The sequence below is a fragment of the Eutrigla gurnardus genome, assembly GCF_963514095.1.
Source record: "Eutrigla gurnardus genome assembly, chromosome: 17".
Lineage (NCBI taxonomy): Eukaryota > Metazoa > Chordata > Actinopteri > Perciformes > Triglidae > Eutrigla > Eutrigla gurnardus.
In genome coordinates this window covers 15,196,721-15,220,962 of record NC_139928.1, presented here as the reverse complement: position 1 = coordinate 15,220,962, position 24,242 = coordinate 15,196,721, and the positions used below count along the sequence as shown (strand labels likewise).

Here is a 24,242-nt window from a genome sequence, read left to right as displayed (position 1 = left end):
TATCTATCTGTATTAGTCATGTGTATCTGTGTGTGTGTGCATGTGCATGTTAGTATATCGGGGTGTGATTTAGAGTTAACGGAGCCGGCAGTGGCGGACGGTCACTCCTGCTCACGCATGCGTACAAACGCGTTTCATGTTTCAATTTCATGAAATGATTGTGCAATTGTGTTTGTTGTAAAATTCACAGAAACGAAAGGTGATGTGTTTGAATATGGCGAAACAGAGAGTTAAAAACACTGTAAGTACTGCAAGATTTCTTCTTTTTTTTTTTCCCTCCTTGCACATTTCACTCCTCCCATGCTTCTACCCCCTTTTTCTATCCCATCTTCCATCCGTTCATCCGGGTATCCCCAATCTATGTGCTGGTCTGCCTAAAGACAAAACCCACAGTCCACGATGTGGTTCGGTTTCGGCAAAAGATATGGATGGACTTTATTCCAGGCCGTAAACTACGTATCACACTGGAGTTCTTTTCAGCAAGTTATTTTATTTTTATAACCTGCGCATTTGGGAGATTACTTTTGTATGATGTGGGGAAGTTACAGGTAAAGCTAATGACTGCATGTCCGTACTCTGCTATGTAAAGATGTCGATGATTGTACAGTAAGTACAGCGGGCCTGAAAGGTAGATGGAAACGATATATATCACAAGTCTGCTATCATCCATTTGCAGTCTATCTGCGGTAACCGCCATTGAGTATACCCTTTTCTTCTGCGGTATCGGCCTCAGATATCTCCTGGCATCTCTTACCTTTTCTTTTTTCCTCTCCTGTTATATATCTGTCTGCTCTGTTTTTTATTTACATAGCCCCCTGTTATCTCGGCCCACATATTCTACTTGCCACGGTTGTTATCTGAATCCAAGATTGTACATCGGTATTGTTCCGTGGGCTGTGTGTGTGTTCCTCCGTCGGCAACGTTTTTTTTTTTTTTTTTTTTTTTGTTTGGTGTGTGAGTGTGTTACTTTAAACGATAAGTGCTGAAACACCTTTTGATTGTTTGTGCTCGTTTCTGTCATTTTTGTCTGGTTTCAAATCTCCGTTTATCTTCTCTGTGACTGAAGAGAGGTTATTGAAATTATGTCGGCCATGTCGTTCAAAAAAGTTTCGATTAAAAAAAAAAATGTTTTTCAAAAATACGTACTGCAGATACGGGTAAAAAAAAAAGGGGGTTTGGCTAATTGTATAGTTAACAGTAACTGGCCTAGTTTTCATTATACTATTCAATGTCTAAATGTGCTGAATTAATTCATATGCAATGATTCGATTAACACACAATGATAGGACATTTACGGGCATATAGCATCACTGCTTTCTATGATAAGCAAAGGGTGGGGAACGCTTTTGTTGAGTGGCGTCCGAGGCTCGACCTTTGCGTGGCCTCCACTGTAGCTCTCAAGAAAATGAAGGGAAATGTCTTTGATGTTAAAATGAACCAAGCGTCTGCGATTTTCAGTGAAAGACACAGGAAGCTTAGGAGAGATGAATTCCCCCAGAGCCATTGACGTGATCCTATTTGTTTTCAAATTTGACTTTTACGTTGCCAAACCTAGCACCTTTTTATTTCATTCCAGAGGGGAGTTAATGGTAATGTCAGTGTAGGGGGACCCCCAGGTTATGAAATATTACTCAGACAGACCCGGTGTTATGTAATCTTACATAACTGAGGCGGCAGCTCAGCAGGGTCGTGATCAGAGACTCTGGAGGAGAAGCTATATGGGTCTGCTTATGGTATGAACTCACTGGCAGGGTCAACACACTCTGGGCCTTAAAGGGGAAGAGGCCCCGGCTGCATAAAGATACCGCAGTACTCACACATATGGACTTAAGTGCCTGACACCTAAAGGCTGAGGAAATAGAATAAACTCATCTATAGTAGGAACAGTTTGCTGCAGGCTCTATTTCCCTATGTAATTTGACAGAACTCCTCCTTTTTTTAGATAAATACTGTCCTTAATCTACTCAAAATACTAATCTCTGATACAATCCTCTAATTGGATAATTAGTTTGCTTAAAACTACCCTTAGCCTTCCTGAAACTAACGTATATCTGACTGAATAACTTCTATAAATTCACGTAGTATGTATTCATGGTACTGTGATCCACAGCCATGACCCATGATTCACTAGCAGCTCTCTGTGAATCTCACATGTTTCTCATTCATAATTGATGACATCCAACCGCAGCATACATTAATGGATCGAACAGACCTCAGGAATTCCCATGCAAGCTGTCATTGTGTGTAGCAGGTTTGGATTTGTGCTGCTGAATTTGTGTTTTCCCAGCTGGAACCTGACTAGTGCTAGTACAACAGCCTAACATGTTTGGTGCGAAATGCAAATACAATGCAATGAAATATAATGTAGTGGAGGATTAACAGGATCTTGAAATATGGTTAAATATAGATTAAGGGTTAGGTGAATTAAAGGGAAGAATGGGGCTGGATTCAGGCTAGTTAATAGACAAAACATAATCCAAAAGCACTGCATAAATCAAATCATAAATAAATCCTGAATATTTACAAAGTAATTGCATTACAAATAATGTAAATGTATGTCTCTTTTTTTAAGGTTGAGCCCCTGCGACAATCTGAATGTTTTCAAGATGTCATTTTTCTAAGGTAAGGAAAGATCTACTGTACATTAAATGATATTAAAAAGGCTCCAGAATAAGTAACAGATTCTGCACTTTATGTTCATCTCCAAGGATTTAGTCAAATCAAGTGCTTTACTGACTAGCGTTTTGCTTAATGGCACTCAGCAGTCAGGAACACTTGGTCAGCCATTTTAGTCTGTGGCCCGATCGAAATGTCGATGCACCATCAGAATAATTGAATTACTCTTCCCTGAGTCATTCTGTCGTGATTAACCTCACAGCTATGTGCTAAACGTGGGCCTACGTGAAAGCGGCTAGCAGACCATTTTTCATTTTGCTGGCACGCCTTTTTCCGAGTCAGTTTGGTGTCACACTGTTGGCTGTGACTTATCTTAGTAAGCAACAAGTGGAGGGGGTCATCTGTTGGTCACGTCCCGATTATCAGATGTTACTGAAAAGTGAGAGTGCTGGTATAAAGAGCGGCCTGTGGTCTAGCCTAGAAGCTAGCTTTGGAGATGCCTCACATTACATTTTTGTCTTTGTGCTGATGTCACCCCCATGCCCCCGGTCGGTCCAGCAGCCGGAGAATAAGAGCCACATTCTGCCTCTGCGACACAATAGAGCCCTTCTTGCCTCGATATTTTCACAATGTGTTTTCGCAGGGCACTGTGCACACACAGACCATTGATTCAGAGCCGAGATGAGCTGTGCGCTTTACCAGATATTTTCCATTCTTGTTGAAGGTGTTTGCTCAGAGGACTCGAGCAGTTTGCTGTCCACTGTCAGAAATAGCTTTGTAAATACACTGCAGGTCATTTATTCAATATCCAGATTAATTCGCAGCACCCGCTCAAAATGGGAAACGTTAATGCTCCCTCGTAAGCGGCATAGGGTCGGTAGCATGCACTGCGAACACGAAAATGGAGCGTCACGTCAACCACCCATGTGTAATATTTGAGATTGGATATTTGGCGGTACGGCATGGGTTAACGTCTGAGGACCGGAGGAATGTGTTCGGGTCGACAGGGAGAATTCCTCAGTCTTGCGCGACTAGGTCACTGCACTGACGAGAGTCTGCCACCTATTTTAGCATGCGCATTGCCCTCCTCTGTCGTTTTCTAATTCTGCCCGCCTGTCTTTCTCTCTCTCTGTCACCGCGTTCCTCTGTCTGGTTCCAAGTCTGTCCTTGTTTCTCCCCTTCCGCTCTCCTCCTTTTTTCGATCATTTCATCTTTTGTTCCTCCTCCCCGCTCTTTGTTTGCCCCTGTCTTTCTCTTGTCTCTTTTAGTTAATCTGTCTGCTCTCAGTCACGCCGTCTATTTTGCTGTCCTACTTTGCCGCATGTTTTCCCCCCACTCTTCGTTCTGTCTTTTATTTGTCCCCGTGCAATTTTAGCTCGTGTTTTTTTCGTGTTCAAATATTCATGCCTTCAGGTATTTATACTCCAAGCGTCATTATTCTGCCATTTTGGTGTATCCATTCCCCAACCCTTCACCTTCCTATCTTTTTTTTGTATTATGTGTCTCTTTCCCTCTCTGTCTTATTCTGTGGCACAGTTCAGTGCTGCAGGTGCTTTTAAGAAGAAGGAATGGCGGGAGTGCTAGGGAGTGAGACAAAAAAGACGTAGACATATACATTCTCTATATGCTTGTGTATATGACACTGGCATGCTTGTTATTAATGTAGCGCTGTAGCATGCATATGGTGCCTGGCGGTGCTGGTCATGTATGATTTATACGGTGCGTTCCCTGGCTTTTCATACCAGCTATCTGTATTCTTTCGTGGAGGAGTTTGCGGAGTCTCACCTCTTCATTGGCTGACAGTATGGGTGACAGACAGACCCCCGGGTACAGCACTGTTTCCGCTGATGGCAGATGTGGCGATTTGACACAGTGTGAACCTCGCACACATGCTCACTGAATGGAAGCACGTTTCCTCCTCTTCCTTTTACACAGATGTAGGCTGTGCTCATGCTGAGGGGTATCGGCGGCCACATCTGGAGATTCTCTTGTACGTCTGTTATCCACATCCATAAATATATGAATTACTTGTAGAATACCGAGAACAAATGTTCGTGATTTATTGTTTCACTTTACTGGAGTGAGAGATCGTTGTGATTTTTCCATATTAGGACATCATAACAATGGTGAGAAATAATAATTTTAACACACTTTTCTGTGATTGACAGCACGCCACAGCGGAACGATTTATTGATATTATACTAGAATATTGACTGTTTTGTCATCCCGTCATGTAGTCCCAACAAGCAATTTGAATTCCAGAGAAGATATTAAAAGATACAAGTCATAGACAGTAAAACTATCAACCATTTTGCTAATTTATCAATTGTTAAAGTCATCTTTTAAGCAAAAATTAGCATTTGCTGGATTTCTTAGTCTAGTTTGCAATCTAAAGAATTTAAGCTTTGGAAAAATGGATTTAAATTTTTTTTCTAAACATTATTATCAGCTAAACTAACTTGATTAATTGAAAAATAGGAATTGACAAATTAACCAGTAGTGAAAGTACCTAACACATTAACAAAGATTCCACATTTAACCTTGGTTGACACTGTACCATAGTAACGATTCTGTCATGTTAAATTATTAACTGTAATGTCAGGCTCCTCTTGTAGTCATGTTAAGACTGAATTATTAAGTGAAGAGTCTAATTCAATATATTCAACATTTCAGAAACTAGTCCTAGCTTGTAATAAGGTGCACGCAACAATAAAATGCTTTCATTCGCTACTATGTGTGAGTCTCCAAATTGGATTTTCAGCATTTCAAATGCTATTTTATTTATACCCGACAACATGTCTGTAACTGCGTGTTTTCTTTCATGTGTGTGTTCGCTCGGCCCACTACCAAGCACCTAAAGCCCTGGCAGTTTCAGACAGTGAGGGGAGGTGAGACGTGAGTAATAGCAGTGACTGATGATGTCACAGACAGCATCGCACCGCTTCAGCTGCCCCTCCTGACCCGGCTTTAGGACGGCAGCAGCAGCGCGCAAGCACCCGTGGGTAACACACGCCAAAGCACATTAGAGGCAGGGAGGAGGAGAGAAGCAGGGATGGAGCACACAGAACACAGCTCAGGGGGACAGAGAGAAAGACAGAGAGACAAAGAGAGAGAGGGGGGGGGGAGGCTTTCAGATTAAAGAGGAGAGACAGAAAGAGAAGCTGAGACACATAGTGATGTTTGCCTCTCCATGCCTCTTTTTTTTTTTAACAGACTGTCTGGTTGGAGTTGATGTTCTACATCGTTGCCTCAGGTATCTCTCACTGTCTCTGTCTGTCTGTCTGTCTGTCTGTCTGTCTGTCTGTCTCTCTGGAGGATTTACCTCTATCAAACAAAATGAGTCTTTGCATTGAAAGAAAAAAAATGTCGATGTGTCGTTAGTCAAATAGTCAACAATTCAATCAATCTGCCATTAGGGCAGCAATGTTTTCCTTATATTAAGAAATCTTATTTTTAAAAAGTAAATAGTCAAGAATTAAGGATAAAAAACTGACTGACAAAACAATCGAGTTGCTGTTAGAAATATTGCAAAAGGTGAAAATTATAGTGAGTTCAACATGGGTGAAATGAGTGACAGTGATGTAGTTGAAGGACTGCTGAACTCGCTTCTTCAGACGTTCTCCATGTCTTCAAATTTTCAAGTCTGATTGACTCAGAAGGCAGCTGTCGCTGGGTGAAACTCCTCTCTCTGCAACCCCGTCCGTCCTTTGCTCCAGTGTGTCCAATGGGTGCTGCAATATATGCAATTTATAAATAGATTCATCTAAAGCAATAGTAGCATTTATGTAGCAGAAACACATATTGAAAGACCTGATCTAAAACTGGCTGATAGAAGAATTATTGCTTTGAGGAAAGGAAGGGAGAAAAATTCTCAATGTCTGCTACAGTCATGGCCACGGCCAAAATACTGATTATGTGGTTGTAGAAGGTGCCATACTAACATTTAATCTAGAATTTACACAACAAGCAAAAATTAATTTCCATTTTAATGAAAAGAATCACTGGTTCCAGCTTCTAAAATCTGAATATAAGGTTTATTTCAGCCTCCTATGATACTTAATTGAATTGGATTGAGGACTGTTGAACAAAACAAGCTCTAGGAAACTGTGATCTGCAGTTTTCACTTTTTTTCTGACATTTCCGAGACTGACCAACTAATTGATATTGAAAATAATTGTTAGTTGCAACCCTACAGTTGTTTAATTAATCACAGTTAAACCCCTGATGATTAGAATGATGACAATTTCATTATGCATTTTTAATGACAGGAGAGCAGAATCACAATGTCATAACGTAAAATGCTTTCAGCGTTATAATTCCACTGTTGTAGAATTTGAATAATAACATTTACAACATTATATTTCACCTGGTTACTTAGCCATCCCCCACATACTTCTGTAGTATTTTACTCCATATCTAAATTGTTGTTGCAGTCAAATCTTCCCCCGGAATAGTAAAAATAGTGACTGTACACAGTGGTTTCCTTAGCTTATCATATTGTCAACAATAAGATAAAACCTAATCGCATCGCTGATGACAAAGAAATGAAAGTGCCTGTTGTATTTAATGTAATTTCTCCCCAAAGTCCACCAAAGATAAAACTGCCAATGAACAGCCATGTGATAGTATTTAGTGTCCCCACCGCCATTCATGCTTCAAAGCAAAACAGTGAATTCTGGGGGAGTGCACAGCTATAGGTATCCATTTTCAATTAAACAATATCATTTACAGCATGCGCTATTTTGTCTTCAGAGATATTGCACTTAAAGTTAAATGAGGCGTTTATCATTGAAATCTATCTTAAGAGCTGAGGAACCTTGTGCTGGAAGTGGAGAGTGCCCGTTTACAAGCACTCAGCATCGATGTGTTTGTTTTCGCCACCATCACTTCAAAGTCTCATTCAGTTCCGACTCCCAAATGGCTCTGATGTCTTTGATCTCACTGCCGAGAGATGTGCAGATATTGAAAGCTCAGCGATCCTGTAATTTCAAGGCAATGCTCCTAAGCAAAAGAATCTATAGTAATAAATATAATAATAAATATCCAGCATAGGCAGAACTCACTGCTCTGGTATGCTACATCTCACCAATAAACAGATGCTAACAAATGGACCTGAGATAATGAACGATATATACAGCCAATGTAGCAAAAATAGTAATCGTTATGTATACACACAAACACTTAAAGTTGGAGTGCAGGACTTTTACAGATATATTTGACACAGAGTTAAAGGGGAGTAGGGGAGCAGCAGCTAGGAGTATGCCCGAAGCTATGGTTGGAAATCCTAAAAAGCATCCAAGAAAAGTTTACGGAGTGAATGCTCCAGATAAAAAAAGAAACTTGCCGTTCAAAGTAAGAATTCGATTTTTATAATAATGTTAACGACGGCGAGGACAAACGTTCCTGGGGGTGAGGGAGATGCAGCGAGCTCATCTGCAGGCGTACGTTTCGAGCGTGCATCAACAGTGTTTGAGTAATTACTGTCACTGCCAGAGGGGCGAGAAAAAAATTCCGCACTCCAGCTTTCATAAAGGAAAAAGTCCAAGAGGATGATATCGATACTGCTGCAATTCATCGCCTATGTATTTGCACAGCTCAAGATAATATTCTCAACAGTAGAAATATGATACCCGATGAAATCTCCGGTGATTTCTCACACACAGTCTAGACGAATACAGTTGACCGGTGTATCATATTTCAGCAATGGATGAAGCGACAATGAAAATCATTTTTTTGTCGCCCTACTAACATCGAGTAAGATTGTCTTATTATTATCCAAAACTTTTTCAGTAAAGCATTGAGACTAGCTCACTCCTATTTGAGCCGTCCTCAAAGATTTGGCTGTAAATGTCGAGTTCCAACTGGGAGTTCAAGTGGAAAGGTCACAATTTAATCTTCGCTAGCCTGAGATTTTAAATCTTATCATTGGTGAGAAGGAAATTAGGAAATTATACTAAAAATGGGTAAATAAAACATTTGGAAAATATAAACATGTTGATTCTTGACAGCTACATAGAGCATTACAAACATAAAGAATATTAGTAAGATTAAAAATGGGAAATATTAGATAAAAAGTGAGGTTAACATTTTTTATACGGGCATTATTTTTTGAAAACACCATTTAAAGGGCTTTCCATGAAAAAAACGAAAATACAATGAAGTGAAATGAAAAGAAGAAAAATGAATATAACCAGGAAAGGTTCTATAGAGATAAAGAAAGTGACAGAAAGAAAAAGAAGCACTACTAATGTGCACTAAGCACCAGCAGTGATGCAGGAATGCTCATATCTCTTCTCTGTTTTCTCTCTACCTCGCTTAAGCATCCCTTTTCACCGTCAATGACCTCACTGAGGTTTGAGTGGTCTTTCCCAAGTGTATAGTTAGTCGCTGTGCTGCTGCTAACACATCACCTCTGCAACCTTCCAACACCCCTCCTCCTCCTCTTCTTCCTCCTTTCTCCTTCTCCTCTGTGGTGCAACACCCCACTAACTCGCTTCCAGTCTCTCCTTCACTCCCTGGTTTAATATTGATCTGAATTCATTTGTTTCCTATTGATCCGCCACTCCACCCTCTGCCGCATTGAACAAACACAAGGACACACACCATGCGCGCACCCGTGCGGATGCAGCACATGTGCGTCTCGAACAAGTCTCATACCTGCACACACATTTACGCAAAGAAAAAAAGGCTAAAAATGCTAATTTAGTAACCTGTTATACGTGAACTGATTGGAAGGCAATATACACACACGCTGCAAACAGACACACCCGCAATCACACACTCTTCATCTGAGCGATTTCAGAAAACACAAAGGTTTGGAGAGGTGTCAGCATGAGCATCAGACAAACTAATGACATACAAATAAACCTGGATTCTATATTGATCCAACACCTCAGGAGTGAGATGAAAACACAGGCAGTCAAGGGCTGGCACCTGCAGGCATCACAATTACAACCGCAGTTTATTTCTTGGGTTTTTTCTGACTCATACTCCAGACATTAGTACAACAAATGAGATTAATTCAGTTTGATGGCAATTGTTCAGGGAGGTATGCGAGTCGAGGTGTCATTCGTGGCAGTAATTGTGTATTTCTTGATAGCCCGTCATAGTATTCAGAATAAAATTAGCAAATGAAGTCAGTCAATTTTAAGGCTACGTTCATTGATGGGCTTTCCAGAAACTGCATCATAATGAATACAGAAGAATGTAAGAATGGGTTATATTGTATGGAATAAAAGAGCAAAAAAACCTCAATAAAAATCACAGTTAATCAGAAATAAAACATGAACGTGTGTTTAATATATTGAAAGGATAGAGCTGCCATTTCCATATTTTACCGTTACCTATAAAATCTAAAATCAACAATGTGACAGCAAAGCATGCCACCACAGCATTTTGGATGGATGATTAGGATGACGTTGGTCAGTAAAATGTTTGGCCAGGTTAAACATTTTCGTCAGATGACCATGCGTTTTTTTTCCCGGATACCCCTGCGTTGGCATCCCTGCTGTTTTTGGACAACAATGTAACTCTGAAAAAAGAAAATGTATCAGATTTTAGCTACGTCAGAAATATTTATTGTCACCAGGGTAAATTCATAGTTGGTGTTGCTCTAATCTTTTCATGGCAATTCATTGACATTAACAAAAATAAACAACAACACCAGCTTTTTAATTGAATGCTCAATGTTTAATTTCCTTATCCTCCTCAATAAGCTCTGGCAGGTTGACCAGCCTTTCCTGGGGCCCCATTAACCACTCCAAGTTTTTTTGGTTGGTGGCATCAAGTTGCCATGACACCAGACTGTTTTTCCTGCCCTCTGACCTCCTTTCAGGACGTGCTGTGCTCAGTCAGACTACATCTCCAGCAGCGGCTTGAGTTCAAAGGGCCGGTGGAAAGAGACACAAGGGGAAAGGCTGTTTCCTCTAGATAGTTCTAGATAAGATGCTCACAGGCAATACTTGCTCTCCCTAAGTGCATGCAGACAGGAACACGGAGACCCATATATATATATATATATATACAGTATATATATATACACGTACACGTAAACATGTGGGAATTAATGAGTGCACACCAACAACAAAAGCCTCTCATCTCCTTCTCTGTTGTCTTTCACTGCGTTGCAATGTCATAATTATTGCATTCGTTTGGCTCACTGCTGTTTAATTTACGATGTCAAATTATGTTTTCCAGCATTATTAATGTATTATTCATCACCGTTGACTTTAACCGTCTCCGCTCTACATGTATTTTTGTACCACCCTCTCATTCATGCTTTGTTGATGGCAAAGGATTCGTTCCCACCATTATCTCTCCCACTTTGTTAATCCATTTCATACTCCGCACACCATGTTTGATGCTTCCTCCGTCAGAACTTCTTGCGTTTCTATTCATTCCTTTGTTCCACAGAGTGCTTCATCTCTTAATCAGGGATTGGTCCATTATGGTTTAATTATCTCGTAGTATTCTTTCATACTTGAGTCCAGGGTGGTTTTTGTTGAAAACGGCACCGCACGACTGTGTGGCTTGGATAAAAGCCCAGATAAGGTTGTGTCTGGGTGGCTGACTTTTATTTATTTACTTATCCCAACTTCATAGCTCAATATGTTTATTGATGTTCCCCTTCCTGTCCTGTGGTATGCTAATAATCCTCATGGTGCTTTGCTCATTTCAGGAATGCCGTGGTCAACCAAACCTCGCCAGTGAGAAGAGAGCCATGGGAAAAAACCTCAAACTAGATCCTGGTTGTGAGGTAAATGCTTTGGCAACATCTGTATATTTCCATTTATACCAACAAAGTCGTTGAATGTGGCTGAAATGAAAGAGAGAGCAAACAGCTTGGGCTCACAGCTAGTGATGCAGAATGGTAGCATTTCCATGTGTCTCTGCCTCTTTTTCTTCTCAAACAGTCTCTTTATTTTGTACTCTTATCATAAAACAAATTTTTCATCTTCTTGACAATACATATTTAAGCATCACTGTTATATCTCCGCCACTATGAAGAGACTACTTCCCGACTGTTAGCTACCACAACCTGTTGAACAAAGACTAAATTGCAGAGCCATAATGTATGTTATTCAACATAATTGCATATGGGACTCACATGCAACTGCTTGCATAATAAGCAGTGCTCTCTCTCTCATTTCCGTTCTCTTTGACAATCACAAATTCTACCAAGAATATATATTATTTATATATTTATATATTAGCAGGTTTAGCAAACAACAGCTGCCTCCCATCAATACAGTCAAACAACCCCCAAAAAAACCTACTCAAAAGGGTCGACATTATTGAAGATAATTATATATTGTCCACATTTTAACACCCTCATTATGAAATAAGAAGATTAAATTGTTAGCATACCTTTTTAAAACTTAGACAAGCTGTGGGCAGTGTGCAAATTTGTGCACACACACACACACACACACACAGATATACACACTTTCTCCTCTCCTACTCATGCACACATATATTTAGGACATCATGCACACACACACACACACACTGGCCGACACTACCCAATAGCCATTAACAGCAGTGCCCTAGCAACCATTGGGCATCATGCCAAGCCGCTGAGGTTGCCTGGTAGTGTGTTCCCATGGCAACGTTTTCTGCCTTTGTAAATAAGGTACGAGGAGAGCGAAATAGGGGGGTTTGGGAGAAATTGCACCACAGAATCTCATTCTATCTGGAAAGAAGTAATAATTTACAGTTTGTAAGTAGCGGATACTTCTCCTGGCCCTTCACCAAGCTGTAATCTGACTGTAGAGGGGCATTAGCATCGATGGGGAGCTCAGATCCAGGTCCTCGCTACACAGGTTCCGACCCAGTTTTGGGGGGAGACATAGGAGAAGCAAGTAAATTTAGTCGTCCTTCCTGGTCTTTAAATGACTTCTTATAAATACAAATGGGATAGTTATGATCACACTCTACTGAAGACTCTCTCTTTATATTATTTGAGAAACTATAATCTTTTCCTAAACAGTTTGTGCCCTTCCGTAAAATCAAGCAGACCATCAGCGATCCTTGACCCATAGTTTGAGAACTGCTGTCTGAGGCCTGCATTCCTGTTGAGCTGGCACTCGCCAGATGATTCATGGCTGTGGCTAACAGTTTATTTGCTGTCACTGGGCAGATTTCGCTCCTCCGTGCCCCTTCATTGTTTGGGTGGCGCCGTAGTCTCTGTGCGTCACTTCTCAAAGACGATGAGTGGTGGAGATTCACCAGAAGTCTTTGTTTTGCCTTTGACGACAGAGCTTAAATGTTTTAAGGAAAAGGTTTGTATTTAATTGAACAAAATGTCTTAGCAGACGTGTGCTTTTATCTTCTCTCATTACCTCTCCAGTAAGTCATTGTTTGCCATTTGATAGCTTTCCTCTGACATTGTTGTTGAATTGAATGTATTTCACATTCATTTGATATTTAAAATGTATATTTATATTGAAGATTGTAGAACAAAAAGAGTGTTGGTTTAATGTCTCCAATGCTCTCTAATCTTGGGATTGATTCCCATGCATTTTACATTTAATTTAGGTGAAACAACCTTTCAGATTCCACAAGTAGTTGTTGTTCAGAGTGACAATCTGTAGTATTTGTAATTGACAATTTGTAAACTAGAGACTGGAACTAATTTGTTAATTTTCCACAAAGAAATAAACTGTTTTTCTTGAATAATGTCACAAATGATGTGCTTTAACTGTCAGTCTTAAACCCTCTTTCCAACTTGAGCATTTTAAGAGTTATTGTAATCTTAATGGAAAAGCCATGGCTCAGATATTTCCCTCAGATAATAGAAAAGAAATAAGGCTTTAATCATTTGCTCAGTATTGTCTCAGCTGTTGTTAGGCAAGATTAAACCAGGATGATCATGTGCATGATAATCCATATCCCAGAGTCATTATTGGAAGTGATAACAACAACTTGAATTCAATTAACAAACTGAATTAGGGCTAAATTTAATTTGAGAGGTTTACATAAACACTATTACAAGCCTGCTGTAAAAACTGGCTTTAATGAAATTAGCCACTTGGAATTTATTAACAACAGGGCATTTTTGACAGATCTCATTGAAATACATTGATTTAGTTCTGTTTTTTTTTCTTCTTCTTCAGTATTCTGTTGCAATAGCCCTTCTTTTTGTGGCCAGCTTGGTATTTGCAAATTAGTCAAATTTTCATCTTGTTCAAATAATTTCCCTAAATAGACATCTTGGGGATTATCGTAATGCAGTGGGAGTGCAACTTGTTTTCTTTCAGTTTTGAGGTTCATTAATATTTTGATGAATTCCGCGTACCTAGATATATACTTTGGCTCAGCGTGATTAATTTGTTTTCACTCTCTCAATAGGCCGAACTGTAATCCCCACAAAGCTTCACCTGACCCGACACCAGCCTCGGTTCAGGCTAATGCACCACCCTGGCCTCCAGTGCAGGGGCATCCCACCAGACTCACATTGGCACACAAACACACCCAGGCAGATTGGCAAAGAGCTGGCATTGGCACAACCATGCCGCATTCATGCGTGATCCGACTGCGAATGAGATGGTGGGAGAGGTTTTAAAAGGGGAGGAGCAGAATCAAGAGGATCAAGGGGGGGAGACTTAGGTGGTATGAACGAGTGAGATTGTCTGAGGAAAAGAAAAAACTTGTAAAAGATTTTGAGGCCTGAAATGTTCAGTGATGGGGGACAAATAAGAGGCACTAAGAGAGGCGAAGGACAGCCAAAGAAAGGAAACGAAGGGTAGGCGGAGGGTGGGCTTTTAGCATGGCAGAGGGCAGTGGAGAGAGGCGAGGTGAATGGGTTTGTATTTGGAAGTTGGCCAATAAAAAAAAAAGACTCTATGTCTCTATTAAGCATATGGTGCAGCCGTACCAATTGAAGTTCATACTTAGTTGGCTCATTTTTCATTTAATAATGGTTAGATATTGAATATTTAATTCAAGACTGATTACAAATCACTTTTATTCTCATAGTGTTAATTGAATAAGACCCAACACAGCCATTCATTATCTTATACACATTTACGTAGGCCATGCAATACATATTTAAATGATATTGGTCCTGGCAGATAATAGAGTCCGTTAGCTTTTCGATGTATCAGGGTTCTACCACTTTTGAGTCCAGCTTTGACACTGAGGCTGCAGTCATCCAAGACGCCCAAGGTTGTGTTTTTGGTGCATTGACCAAGCTGAATAGGATGCCAAGCAACTCAGCTGCAGAGCTGCTATAAAGTAATCAATGAGTCATTGAGGCACACAAGAGGAGTGTCAAAACACAGCCATTGACTGCAAACAACAGCCAATTTGGTGCTTTTTGCAGGAGATCACCTCAGCTAGATGTCTAATGTGTGGGTGCGCCTCATCATTTATGGAGTGTGAAAGAGATTGTCTGCATTGTGCTGTTACTCCATATTTTCAACCAATTACTCACCCATTATATCCTCTTTCTTATATAGGAAACTGCTCTTCACTGCACCGATATAAGCATTACCCAGAATACCTTATTAAACGGTGCAAGTCGTCTTATAATGTTTTAATGTGTCAAGATATCTGACGCCATTCCTGAGATTCTGCTGAGGCCAAAAGTACATAAACACACCGGCAATCATTAACTGCACAAAGCATTACATTTAGCTTTTTTTTTTACGGTTAGAAAACGCAACATTTCAAGTACATACATTGAGTCACTCACATTCATTCATTCTTCCATTCATTCATACACTCACACATATTTAGCCTATACGACTGAAAGCATGCATTGTCATTTCTGCCGACATCATTAACTGGCCTCTCTGCAGCACTGCTCAAGTCTGTAGGGTGCTTCACACTGTCACACTGTTTGCCCTTGCAAATATTAAGACCCGAGGGCAATGGAGTGTTATTCACTATAGCCACTACTCTGTTAGGTAACACTTGTTGATACTCCTCCCCCTCCAATCCAGTGTTGCTTTTTTTTAAGTAGCATAGCTTTTCAAAGAATATTTTACCTTTGTGTCAAAGTCAACGCGAGACAGAGAGGGAGAGCACAAAGGTTTTAGGGTAGAGGTATTCGCTCGATGAACCAGGAAGACATTAGTTAGTAAGTCGTGTGGGGATGATGTGTGATAATCATACAAATGGTGACGATGGAGCACACTTTTGGTAAAAGAAAAAAGAGTCTGCAAACACAACTCTGCACAACTAGCCACATGCTCACGATTGCTGATTGTTTTGAAAAATTACAAACATCTCCCCATTGGAAATGACTTCAATTGAAGCATAGGCAAGGGAAGACCCATTTATTTTTATAGCCCTCTCAATAGCAAGGCCATTCAAAGTGCCTCGAAGACACAAAACGCCATTAGGGCAGAAAATAAGGCAATATAGACAGACACATATATAAATATGATGTTGTTTAGATTTTTATGAAAGTAAGACTTGATTAAAAATAAATGATGCCATTATGAATCAAAATGACATGCAGTGAGATATATAAATTAATAATCCCAAATTATAAGAATGCAGTGGAAAACAGAAGTTGGTAGAATTAGTATTCTTCAATCTTCACATGAATGATTTTATAAAATACTTGAAATTGAAGCAAGCCTAAATATATATCATATATACTATGAGTTGATTAATCGGTCAATCGTTTTACAGCAAAAATGCTAAATATTTTCTGAGTTAAAATACGACCAGTAGACAAGTGAAAAAGACGTGTGTTCCCTCAACCATCCGAAGGTGTGATATTTAATCTCATCCTTCCTCAGAGACCATAACACGACTGGAATCTAAACTATTGGTTCAGTGAAATGAAAACAGAAGAGGAGTCTTCCATTTTAACCTCCGAATGACAGTGAATTGTGCTCAGTAGTGCTGAAACGCGTCTTTGAGGATAAGGAAGTTTCCACTAGCTCTCTTGCAGAAGTAGGTCAGGCAGACGCCTACAGTAAGCAACTGCAGGTTAAGTGCTTGTCTTTGTATTCAGAGACAGTAAAGGTCTGCCTTGGCTTCTGGAGGGGGGTGGGGGTGGTCTATGTACTGCGTCTACCCACAAGAGGGAGACAAGTCCACAAAAAATGCTTATAGTGAGGTTAGCCAACCACTCTTAGCTATTATTTCTAGAAATTCCAACAGTATCACAATATTAAACATTGGGGCCACGGACCAAAGTTTCTCTTATCTTTTTTTTATTTTAATCTGAAACATAGCTTCATACATAATACATACATTATGAATGAAATGAGACGTAAGGGAGGGACATGTGATAGAAAACAGACAAAGACAGACAGAAGTAAAAGATACAGAAGACTGTGCATGAAAGAAGAAGAAGAAGAAGAAGAGCCTCCAGCTCTGACCCTGCTCCGGTGCTCTGCAGTGTGAGGTAGTTGGTTGTATGGTTTCGCATCATAAACAGCCTGGAGATAACTGTACAACCTTCTAGCTTTCCCTGCGGTGTCGCCCAGACTTCAGCTGAAGGACGTGCCTCTTGGAGTGGTAAGTACGAAGACTGACCTGAAAAAGGACAGAAAGGACTGACTTTATTAATAGCACAGGCAAACATTTAAATAATTTTAACTATTTGACCTGCGAAAGTCTAATTAATGTTATTAAACATGGCAAAGTAATAACATAAATCCTTAAAATTGTTAGGGCTGTAGTACAAAGACGTGTATTTAGATGTAATATAGAATTTGCTTTGTCATACCTTAGAAACATGTTTTTTGTTACATCGTATACCTCTTACAATTTCATGGTCTGTTTTATTGATGTCTGGTGGATGTCTGTTGGGTGGTGCACAATAGAAAACGAAAGGCAGTCAATACCATAGACATCAGAGCTATTATTAAATCTAAAAAGAATTCAACATTTTTCTTTCCAACAAAGTTCAAGCCTGTAATTTTAATGGCCCTAATTGAAAACGAGCTGCAAATCTGTTTCTGCGCCGACTTTAAATCTAATACTTCTGAAATACTAATCAGGTTTCGCTGTCGAGGTCCAGCTAATCCAGACGTCAATATACCCACCTAACTCTGCAGTGCTCTTTGATTTGTCTTTTGGTGCAGTCCAATGGGGTATAGAGCCAGCTATCAATAGCTGTTTGCCTCCATGCTTTCTTAGCACAAAAACACTGGAATATGATTGGGAACATTAAAAGCAGGAAAACCAACATTTAGAGGACTCATATTTTATTTAAATTCATTGTGCGTTACAGGCGTTTTTGCTGTCTGTAAAGGGTGGAAGGACATCCACCCATTGTGATTTCAACAGTTTGAATATATAAAATTTAAACTGCGTTACTGCCTTGGATTTTTATCCATGGTTTAATTGCATATTACACATATATGAAGCATTTTATGGCAAAAGGTTTCTAGTTTTTGTTCAATTTTGAATCCAGTGTGCACTCATTCAGTTGACATAAAAAATCTCCAAATTGAACTATCCGCACACGCTTGCTGCTCTCTGTAGTCATGGTAGATAATGACAGTGTGCTCAGACGTTCGTATCAGTGTGTCCTGAAGCACGAGGCTGTATGTGAACTTGCTTACCGCCTCCTCCTCCTCCTCCCTGCGCCCCCAACCCCCTCCTCGCTCCCCACCCCCACCCCCCTCTGTCCCCCAGTGTGTCTGGCTAGTGGCTCAGACACTCAGTATCCGCATTGCGTTGCAGTGCTCCAGCAAGGAGGGGAAAAAAGAGCATATATCAGCAATCTCTGCTAAGCACTGCTCTTTTCTGTACGCACACAAAGAAACGACTCCCTGGCCTGCTCCAACTCAAGAGGAAATACAACCGTCACAACAGAACCCCGTCCCACCTGCTATTTTATCAAATGGTGGCCACTTCCTGCATTTGTTTTTAAATGTTATACTGACATTTCTTACATAATTGTTATTTTTTTTTCTTGTTAATTCCTCTCTTGTGTTATATCCCTACCCACGTGATTTATTGGGATTCGTCACAACAAATCTTTTTATTATCACACACACTAAAAAGTGTAATTTGTGGAGTTTTCTGTTAAAGATGCAAAAGTTCAGCTATGTGATTTCACAATTTCTGACGGCTCTACTTATGGCTCACCGTGTGATAGAGGGTATTTGGGAATTAGTGCAGATAGCGATGAGCTGTGCAGATAGCAGACTGTTGTGTTAATGAAATATGGAAGAAGAGCAGAGGCGTTGTGGTCAGAACGGCTGGGAGGTTAATCACCTTTGGGCTCGCTGTGGCTTTGATCCTCATGCTGTGTAAAATCCACAGCCTCTGTCTTTGAGCCCCCTCCCTACCCCACACACACACATACACTCCCTCGCACACAGATGCGTAAGTGCACAGCGGTTCACAAGGACATGCACACACACACACACACACGCATGCACCTCCCTCCGAACGCATCGACTCTCTGTCCTCCAGATGCACGAATGTTCAAACACACACAAACAACCACGGAGTAACAGACACCCAGTCAGAGACATGGAATCGTGTAACGTAGACTGCAAGATGGGCAAGACGACGTACCGTCACGCCTGGAAAAAAAAATGTAAGGGGTTAGAGAGGGGGAGAGAGAGAGAGAGAGAGAGAGGGGAAAGGGAAAGAGAGTGAGAGACGAGGAAGGGGGGATGAAAATGAGGGGAAGGGCTTGGGGAGGCGGGGACAGTGATAGAGAGTGTTCAGGCAAGAGAAGAAGAAAGAGCGATAGCTGGAGATACTGCATGCTTGCATAAGTGTGTGTGTGTGTGTGTGCGCCCCTGTTTGTGTGTGATCTATGTAGGTGACACAGATTTATGAAAGGAGGGGGTCATATATGGAGGCACTGTCGGTGCTTGTTGGGGAAAGTGGGGGTGTTGGTACCGCACCAGATAATGGAATCAATGCAATTGTCTGCCTGTGTTTTACTGTGTGAGTGTGTGGCGTACCTGCCTCATAGACATTGCCCGCTCGGACTCTAATCGCATGGAGAATTAGCGATGTGACTTGGCAGAGGGAAAGAGGCACAAAACAGAGCCAGGGACAGCGCCTGAGAGAGGGATAGAAGAAGAAGAGAGACAAAAAGAGGAGAGCGAGAGATGGAGGGGTAGCGAGAGGGGAATAGCTTTTTCTGTTCGCTGCCGAGTAGAGCGCTCAGAGAAAAGGAGGACTGAGAAGATGGGGCAGGATAGGTTTTATCAAGCGTTATTTTTCTTTACCACTGGATTAATTGTTGCTCTTTTTTTTTCTCTCAAGGGGAAAATTGGATCAATAACTCATCGTAAGAGCGCGTTTGTGTTTCATGTGTGTGTGTGCGCATTTTATGTACGTGCACTTGTTGTATGCATGTGTACACGGATGTGAGTGCAACTGTGTGCATGGCTTCATATGTAAGGAACACCAGCAAAGGGCAAATGGTGAGGTAAGGATGTCTTCAACGGGCCGACTAACAAATCGAGACAAGCATTTCCACTTATCACGACCACCCACCATCTTTCCTTCATTTGTTTCCACCCTTCATGTTCATATATTTTGAAATGATTCTCTTTTTTTTTTTAACGTGAAAATATGTCTTGTCTTCATTTTCCCCTCTAGCTTCTGGTTTTCTTCCTCCGGTCTTTGTCTCCGGTGCATTTGAGAGCAGCAGAGGAGCTCATGAATCTGGGACAGAGGAAAACATCTCAAAGCACAGAGACAAAGAGGAAACGGAGAGAGAGGCAGTCTAATTTCTCACCCTGCCAGAAAAAAGACTTCATGTTCCGCGTGCCTTTGTGGAGTCGCATGTTTATCTGCATGAGTGCGCACCTGGCCACAGACGGATTTTTAGTAAGTTAGGGATTGTTCTGGATGGTTGTCTGCACAGACTTACATGTGATGAGCGTGGAGCTTTTCAGCCGTGTACCAGTTGTTTTTGCACCCTGGCTCATATTCTTCATGTGGCATCTGCAGTGTCAGGCTTGTGTGACATTTATTTCGTCTGGGGAAGAGTAAATCAGCGTTACTCCCTCAAGGCTGAACGTCTTTGTCATGGGGGAGTGATTGCATAATCCTCCTGTGAGATCACAAGGCCTGTAGGAAATATAAGACGACAGCGTTGTCTGTGGCTCCGGGCACAGCTGTCTGTGGATGTTTCATGCATGTGCACAGGCAAAGAGTCGATCGTGAGTGTGTGTGTCAATGAACTGTATGACCGCTCTGTTGCAGCTTAACACTCGTACAGGATCCCATATGCAAATCTCGATTTAAACATTAAATTTGAGGATTTTCCTCTGCGTACGTGCGTCTTTGTCTATCTGTCTGCCAGCAGGGGGCATTTCATTTGAATGTCTTACTGCACAGACTTCACTGAATTCAGGCGCTGGCTGTGTCAGGAGGACAGACAGTAACCGGGCCCTGACACCGAAGCAAACGGATAAATAAGGAGAATTTATATTTATTTGTTTTACAATGTACTCTTAACTAAATCTTTCTGTTCCTGCAGGATGCGATCCAGTCCATTTTGTGCAGACGTGCCAAGGCGAAACATTTAACGACGGACTACATCGGCGACGATAAAAAAAGCAACGGTAACCATATAATATGACGTCTAATCTCTTTCTCATTTTAGATCCTAGTTTTCTTGGACTATAAGATGCTATTTATCTATCAAACGTTAAACATGTATTTATATATGTAGGTTTAATGCCAGAGATAATCTCATTCAGTTGAACCAACAAAAATAATCCATAATAAACATATTCGTCACAGAAATATATTTTTTCATGTTCAAATTTGACGGCTTATAGAAATATTTAATTTGTGTCGTATTTTACCTGCGGATGAGGCTGAACAAGCAGCCGATTGTATGTTAGTGTGCATCACTGTCCCTGAGACCCTTAACCTGTGATGATATGAAAGGTCACAGGTGAGGTCCTTGGGAACAAAGTTGCATGCACCTGCATCTGGAGAACACAATGTTTCGTGTCATCAGACAGAGATAAAATGTATTAGAAGTTATGTACTTTTTAAGTCACGAGATTATAGCATACGTCAGAAATGTGTCGCAAATCACGCCAAATCTGCAGAGCCGCTGCGACTGCATGAACTCATCTGGAGAGAATTCCCCAAATTTTCCAGACATCATTAAACGCTGAGAAGAGACTACGTGGTTCTCTTGAGGGGGCAGTACCTTTTGGCCAGCTTTGTGTGCTGAACATTTGCACGGTTCAATAAAAAGCCTGCCAAGGGTTGTGACCCCGATGTATGATTCACACGGGATTTGTAAATCTGTTCACAGATGTTGAAAATGACATCATCCAGGACCTGTAGTCAAGAGACTGTTTGATAGTTGCATGTAGAAAGTCAAGTGTCGTTGCCTCGATGCATATTTATCTGTAGACATTTTAAAGCACCTCACATTATTGTTGAAATTATGTTGAAAATAGGGCTGCAGCTGCTTGTAATTTTCTTGATTTTCTCGATTAATCATTTGGTCTCTAAAATTATAAAAAATTTTGCACATTAATTTAAAGATAACTGATTACTCACCTGGTTGTTGCAGCTCTACGTTTTAATGTTTTTACGGATGAATGATTTGTTGTGGATGTCAATTTACTGAAAAGAGGACAATAAAATTCAATAAACGGTGAAAACTTGTGTTGTTTTTGTTACATACAACGTGAATCCAATATATACTTGTACCACTACTGAAAAGGACCTTTGTTTAAAAAACGTCATCAGCTGTTTTCTATTACTGGCCTAGCTGGTGTGTAAAATATACGCAGCGTAGGATACATTTTTTCTCACCCAGTCAGGGTTTTAATGTGAGATAAAAATAAATCAGATCAATGCAGGCTGGACATGTGATATCAGGCACCTACAGAGAACACAAATGAAACTTGTCACATTTTTCCGACTACTTAACAAAGCTTTCACGTGAATAAATGAAAGTGACGCGGTCCCCTTTCAGACTCTGGCCCTGACACTCAGCCAGGGTGGCTCAGTGTTCCCTGGCTCTCGGCCCCTCCATGTGTTTGTGCATCCCAGGACAGTTGACATTGATTGTGTAGGAGACAGACTGAGACACATTAGTACCCAGCTCGCTCCTGCTGCTGAAAAACACATTAACTGGCTGCATTGGGAGCCCTGTCTGGTAACCATGGCAAAGCATACAGGGAGGGAGGAGGAGGAGGATTGAGACGGGGCAGCGGGTTCAGTGTGCAGTCTCTCAGGGGTTGTCTTTCTCATACGCTCCTTTCCTTTCCTCCGGCCACGTCTGTCATTTTCTCTCAGCCTCTCACTCCCTCTTTTGAACTGACAGCCTCTCTCTCTCCCTCTCTCTCTCTCTCTCTCTCTCTCTCTGGCTCTCCTCTCATCACACACATAAACACAATTTGCATATTTCTTTCTCTTCTCTTGCATTCTTCTTCTTGAAGCTGACCTCATCAATCTGCCCTTACCTCTGGTCCACCCCCTTATCCGACCCTTTGCAACATAATCTGCCTCTCTCTACTTTGCCTCTTTTTTCTCTCTAGCCTTTTACCACCATGTATTTTCTTTCTTGGCAATGTGGTTCCCCTCTGTGGAGAGGCACAGTAAAGGCAAGAAGGAGCTAAATGTGGAATAAACTCAGCTAAACTGATTCTCAAGGAGCTTTAAACAATCATATCTCTGCTGTTGATGCAGTATCAAGCATAATGTATGTATAAGCATATTACATTTTAAGTTACTCATCTATACCCGTACTTCTGATGTTGCATTTGCCCCCAATGTGGTATCAATAAAGTTTAGCCCATCTTGTAAATCAGTTCAAAGTTTTGTGAGTATTTTAATACTATTTTCAAGGCCATTTCTTTGGCTGAGTAAGTTGTTTTCCTCTGTGCTCAAGTACTAATACTTTGAGTATTTCCATGTGAGAATACTTTAAAATTGAACATTTACTTAATATGTAATAAAATGGTAAATGCACTTTAAGCTCACCAAGAATGCCATTGCAGTAGTTTGAAAGTGGTGGAAGGAACGTTTTCTCCCAACTTCCAACACAACTTTTATAGTCTTCCAACCAGAAGAACTCATGAAAAAGTACATTTTACCAACACTTATAGACCTTGATTCATCATATAATAATAAAACAGTTCCACTTACATTACACATGGAGTAACACATTTTTAATGCTGTTTAATGCTTTTTCACACATTTCACATAAGTCTCTACACGAGTTCTCTCATGACATTACCTAACTATTACTAATGTTATTGTTAATATTGTTATGTATAGTACCTTGATTCGATAGTTTAACATGTTTGGGTGTTTATCAGTGATAAATTAGTGTATTTCTACAGTTTTGTTACTTTGCTCCATCGTTGTATTTGATATTATTGCTGTCCAGTTATTAACACTTTACAAATGAGTCCGTAGGGGGCAAAGCTATACAGCCCAGTAGTTACTTGAAGTGGCTATCCATATACAAAAGTAAAACACTGTACTTAACATTTTTAATTGAAATTTAACAAAAATAAATAAAAAAAAATACAGTGTTATTACTTCACCAGAGTATATACACTATTATATATATATATATATATATATATATATATATATATATATATATATATATATATATATATTCATTTCTTTTTTGCATTGCTCATATTCTTGGTTATCCTATCTTAATGGATAAGCCTTGGCTTCAGCCTATTCCTTTT

At 40.5% G+C, this 24,242-nt stretch overlaps 1 long non-coding RNA gene across 1 annotated transcript in view; it reads left to right on the top strand.

The window, feature by feature from the left end:
- LOC311027920 overlaps positions 1 to 21,291 on the top strand; it is a 22,275-nt gene extending 984 nt beyond the window's left edge. Inside the window, exons 2-6 of the long non-coding RNA XR_014598654.1 lie at positions 191 to 241; positions 2,573 to 2,622; positions 5,830 to 5,869; positions 11,294 to 11,371; positions 21,041 to 21,291. This is a non-coding gene — a long non-coding RNA (uncharacterized lncRNA). The remainder of the gene's footprint in view (positions 1 to 190; positions 242 to 2,572; positions 2,623 to 5,829; positions 5,870 to 11,293; positions 11,372 to 21,040) is intronic.
- Positions 21,292 to 24,242: the final 2,951 nt, after the last annotated feature.